The sequence below is a fragment of the Aegilops tauschii genome, chromosome 5 (assembly GCF_002575655.3).
Source record: "Aegilops tauschii subsp. strangulata cultivar AL8/78 chromosome 5, Aet v6.0, whole genome shotgun sequence".
NCBI classification, from domain to species: Eukaryota; Viridiplantae; Streptophyta; class Magnoliopsida; order Poales; family Poaceae; genus Aegilops; species Aegilops tauschii.
Genome location: NC_053039.3, coordinates 26013443 through 26019195, shown reverse-complemented (window position 1 = coordinate 26019195; position 5753 = coordinate 26013443). Strand labels below are relative to the sequence as shown.

The window sequence follows — 5753 nt, the reverse complement described above, 5'->3', positions numbered from 1 at the left end:
TGACACTGGCCTTGCCTAGATGATAGTGCAACTTCATATCATAATCCTTTACGAGCTCCAACCATCTCCTCTGCCTGAGGTTCAGCTCCTTCTGCGTGAAAATGTACTTCAAACTCTTATGATCCGTGTACACATCACAACGGTTTCCAATAAGAAAATGTCTCCAGGTCTTGAGTGCATGCACTACAGCTGCTAACTCCAAATCATGCGTAGCATAATTCAACTCATGGGGTCGAAGCTGACGTGAGGCATATGAAACAACTCTTCCGTCTTGCATAAGTACTCCTCCAAGTCCTAAACGAGATGCATCGCAACACACTTGGGAATCCTTACGTATATCTGGCAGAATCAGCACTTGGGCTGAAACCAAATGTTTCTTCAACTCCTGAAAACTTGCTTCACATTCTTCACACTACAAGAAATATGTCAACTTGTGACCCTCACTATTGGCCGCTGAAAGGTCATAGTTTTTCATTTGCGACCTTTTGTGACCAAAAACAGAAGGTCAAAAGCTGGCGGTCGTAAACTAAAATTAACGACCTTCTCTCAGAAGGTCGTTGAACCCATGACCTTTTGTTTTGGTCACTGGTTGTCTGCCCAGGCCACGTCGGATCCGACGTGGCAATCTGACGTGGCAAAATTGCGACCAATTGAAAAGGTCACTGACAAGATTCAGCCCGGTCCGATTAGGTGTTTTACATGGGCCGAGCCCAATAATTCAGCCTATTTGTGTTTTTTGTCTTTTTTATCAGGTTCATGGGCCAAGCCCGATATTGCAGCCTTTTTTATTGTTGGACCGTGGCCTTCTTACAATCAATTGATTTTCTATTTTTATATCATTATATTTTAGAGCTGGTCCCACTAATCAGATGGGTCCCACTACTCATAATGCCATACATTGGTCCCACATGTCAAGAATTTCAAATTTTCTCAGATTATATTCATAAGTGGGACATAAATTGGTCCACCTGGTCAAGTTTCCATTTCACATCTTTTTAACATACATAATTCATCAAATATAATTCATCAAATAACACTACAGTAGCTTTTACAATCCGTTACAAAATTACAATTTATAGTCTACTAGAGAACCAAAAAACTCTTCCTAAGTACGGCTTCGCTGCTTCGCACTTGGCTTCACGGCTTCACACTCAAAAAGATTAGGCCTGGAGCTCCTGTAAAAGGGTGAACATAAAGGCAAAAAATTAGGCCCGAAGCTCCTGAAAAAGAGTGAACATAAAAAGCTACCAGCTTAAATAAAGAAAAACAAGTAAGAAAAGCACATATATGTTGTCCTTGGAAGGCGAACGCATAGAACAGCAAGAACAGCAGGAAAATTGCACAAGAACATAGCATAGAAGCAGATTAATTGTATGGAACCAAAAACTGAATCATTGCAGATCAGATTACACAGGAACAGAATGTAGAAGCAGATTATATTGAAGCAAAAACCAAATCATTACGGAGCACATAATAATACATGAAGAGAAAGAAGCAACTATATAGGCCAAAACTGGACAAACCACAAACAACAGCACAACGGCAGAAGTAGCCCTATTTGCATCATGTTGAATAGCACAAGCAACCATATATGCATCGCAAAGAAAGAACACTCGACATCCAACACTGAAGACATGCATTGCAATGATTTCTAAGAACATCTAGCATACTAGTTTCCGCAAAGAGCATAAGCAAACATGATACAATATCATTTGCATCTCATCAACCAAATTATTCAAGCAGCACAACATGCACATGAACAAAGACAGGTTTTGGGTCCTGTTTGATTCACCTAGTTCATGAGGGCGGCAGAGCGGGAGACAAGCTCAATGTCGTTCCCATCGAGGATGATCTTATCCTTGACCTTCTCGGACTACAGCTCCGCCAGATGCGGCAGCAACAGCTCCGACAACCACAGCAACAGCAGTAGCACCAATAAGGACCCGCGTGATATTTCATATCATCATTACAGAAGAAAAAAATTATGACACAAGCAATCATAATTTCTAACAACAACAATCATCATCAGTTAAGCACATAGTGAGCAAGAACAAACAATGAATCTTGCATCCATAGTATCTCCTATCAATTTCAATAGTGCAAAATCAGCACACTTCAACATAAGCTCATAAGTTAAGCACTTGAGCCAAAAAAAAGAAACACCATCAGACCAACCAAAATACTAAAAAAACTGCACGTTTAATAAGCTAAGCGTACAACAGATTCAGGAGAAGCACATGACACCACAACAAGCACATCAACAGGCAGCAGCTATTGGAGATGATGCTCTAAGCCGGCCACATCGCACAAACACTGGCGGCAGCTTAGCATATATAGCAGGAGCGGTGTCTGCTGACCTACTGCCGAGGAAAACACAATTATCTCAACTCCATACAAACACTATGGAAGCAGACTGCTACAAAATAGGCAGCCTGGCCGCCTCATACAAACAAAGTGAGAAGCATAACAGAAGTGTAGAATTATGTATTAGAAAGTAAATGTGTAGACAGTGGAGTGGAACATGCATATAAATTTCACTGGATATGATCACAGATTCATATGAGGTGTGCATATAAATTTTACAGGATAGGATCATAGAATCGCACAACCACTAGGCCTACCAATCACTTCAACCCAAACTAAAAATAGCAGAACTACATGGGAAGTTATTTATGCTGTAATTTTACTAACAGGAGATCATACAGACCCATACAGACCTACTTCAGTACTGATTTGTGTATATATAAGTCCGGTCCAGTTTGAGAACTTAAGATCTGAATTTGAACATTCTAAATTTCACAGTTAGTTGAGGCTAACTTTTTTAGATGCAATGTAACAATTGAGACATCAATGGGGCACAACTTAGTTAGCTACTAATGTTCAGCAAATTCAAAGATTGCATGTTCTAGCTAACAAAACTATAATACCATGCTTAGGAACTCGGAGCGAGAAAAAGTATGTGTCACTTAAGAGCTACCACAATTGATATTGGTCAAGGATAAAAACAGGTAGATATCATATAATTCTCATCAGGATCATACATTGAATTCATTAAAGTCTATAGATTCATTTCTTAGATATTGAATTGGGAAATCACAAGAAAAGTAGATTAACCAATGTGTCCAGATAACACAAGAAGGCAAGCACTAGTAAATCTTGACTCCCGTGCCACTACATGTACATAACAAGTATTTGACACATTCCTGCAAGCATGCAAAAATAGTAAACAACAGGATTAACCGAAAAGGTTTCCATTAATTTTAATTAAACTGAAACCCTTCTTTAATTATAATTAAAGGAAAGGTTTCAATGTAATTTAATTAAAGAAATAAATTCAGTTAATTAATTAGAGTTACTGGACTGAATTATGTTAACAAGACTATCAAGAAGAGATACTGGACTGAAACAAGCTAGCAGCATCATGACATACAGGGGATATCAGTCTTGACAACAAACCATCAAGAGCATCTCAGAGCACCACATGGACCTCACTCGGTATGACTTTGTTGCACTAAAACATTACAGATCAAGAAGAGATTCTGGAAATTTTAATTAAATTCAGTTAAATTTGTGCTACTGCTGCTGTTATATGCTTTTTTATTTGAGATAATAGTACATAAATCATCAGGCCGGATATTGATTATATGCTTTCAATGAATGTAAAGACATATATGAAGTTTCAGTTATACTTCAAAACAAATAATTAATCTAATGAATTATACACTCAATAACAACCAACATAAGCATAGTCAATTATGTATGACAAACTAAAACAGGTTCTGTTGAACACGTGTAGTGGAGAAGAGGGGTCAGTGACGAGAGCTCCTCTCCCGACGGCAAAATAGGGCCACCCGCTAAGCCGTATAGTTCTAATCCGGCGGCGCCTGTAGAAAGATAGAGAGAGATTGAGCGAGTCAAACAGAGAGAGGGAGAAGGTCCAATATACAAGTTATCATGGTCTATTAGCATTCACAACAGACTAAATCAAGCACCCTGGTATGAGCAAAATGCATTACCAATTTTTGTTAATAAATATGCATCATGTTCAGGTACTGGTCATGCTATTGAAGCTGATCATTGCGACTAACACCAGCATGGTGCTCACAGACATACTGCTAGTACCGACATGCAGACAACACAAGACAACTACCAAGCATCCAACATCAGTGTCTTATCTCCTCTAAAAGTGCAACCTTATTTTGCATCTACACTAGCCCCTAATCGTCCAACAATTTACAGTAATTTGAGGAGTATTTGCTAGGATCATGATGACAATTTTAGATTAAATTGCAGTGTTTGTCATCCACAGTTGTATGGTTCTATCTAGGATTACATAAAAACAGAGAAAACAGAGAGCTACCCAGCATCGACGACTAGAGCTAGTAGTAGGAACACATGGTAGAGTAATTAGGCAGCCTTGAGGAACCCAAATCCATGGCTGCTAGATCGAATGAAATAAGGAGGGGAGAGGGGGCGGAGGGGAGTTGGGGGCACCTTCACCTTGGGTGGCTGGACGACGGCGCCGTGGATTTAGAGGTCTAGGTGGAAGAAGCCCTTGACGGCGGCGACTGTGGTGGCTGGGTCCGCCCCTCCTGCTCCTCCTCCTCGAGCAGGACAAGGTCGGCGGCTACACGCTGAGGAGAAGGCCCTCCTCTCCTCTCCGGGCATCGTCCTGGTCGCTTGCCGGCGTGGTCTACCTGCAGAGACGAGACAAGAAGGGGTCAGGGGTTTGGAGTGGCTAAGGTTCAGGGAGCGGGGGAGGAGGAGGGAGACTCGCCAGATCAGATGGGGAGAAACTGCACAAACCCTAGCCATGGCTGCTGGCTAGAGTTTCGTTAGCGAGGAGGGAGGGAGGGAGGTTGGCGCGGCAGGCGGCTGCAGGGGGAGAGGAGGAGCCGTCGGTGCTCTGCTGCTCAGCTCGCCGAAGCCCGACCACGAACAGGTCGGCGGCGCGACCGGAGAGGAGACGAGCTGTAGGTGGAGGAGGACCGCGGGCTCCGGCGCGATCTTGGGGAGGGAGACTGCGGGCTCGGCGTCGCCTGGAGGTGGAGGAGCCAACGGCGGCGTGCGCGGGTGAGGGGAGGGTGGGAGCCGCTGCGGGTGCGGGGAAGGGGTGGGGAAGGTGGTGGCGGCGGCGATCTGGAAGGGGAGGAGGCGACGAGTGGCTGGGTAGGGTTCGCGAGGACGAGGAGTGGGTGCCGTGGGTTATGGATGGATGGATGGACGTGTGGTGGGTTAGGCTAGCAATGGATGGTAGGATGTGTGCCATGTCATCGATCCGTGTCATAGATGGTTCCACCAATCAGAATCCAGCTTATGTAATTGTGTTTTTTTGTTTCTTTCATATTTTTACCCTCTTATTTCGGGTAAACACTCAACATATTGGCCTCATGTTGTATGTTTAAATGACCCAATATTGCACATATGTGTATCTTAAAATTTCAATCAATGTTGATTTTGTGGTCTTCGTTTCCATTGCACACAAAAATCATTTTCCATTTTTCGAGTGCCCAAAAGGAGGTTTTTTTGTGAAGAACCTACCAAATAATTGTTGCAAAATTGGACCAAATAATTTTTCTAAAATACTAGGCCATATTTAATGCACAATTGACCAAATGGTTGGATGTAAAAAGTTTTGATTCACCTCTCGTGAAAAACACAAATTTTCGCCGATTCAGTTGGAAGCGGGTCAAATTTGAACTGTAGCTGCCTTATAGTTTGCTCTTTATTTTTTTTCAAAAATCATTTCTAGG

At 42.4% G+C, this 5753-nt stretch overlaps 1 long non-coding RNA gene across 1 annotated transcript; it reads right to left on the bottom strand.

Moving 5' to 3' along the window:
- Window positions 1–914: 914 nt before the first annotated feature.
- LOC141022284 (uncharacterized) lies at window positions 915–5193 on the bottom strand. Its single transcript, XR_012183566.1, has 4 exons — window positions 4778–5193; window positions 4501–4697; window positions 1793–3884; window positions 915–1175 (listed from the first exon to the last, which is right to left on the bottom strand). It is a non-coding gene; the product is annotated as an uncharacterized lncRNA (long non-coding RNA).
- Between the last annotated feature and the right edge of the window lie 560 nt (window positions 5194–5753).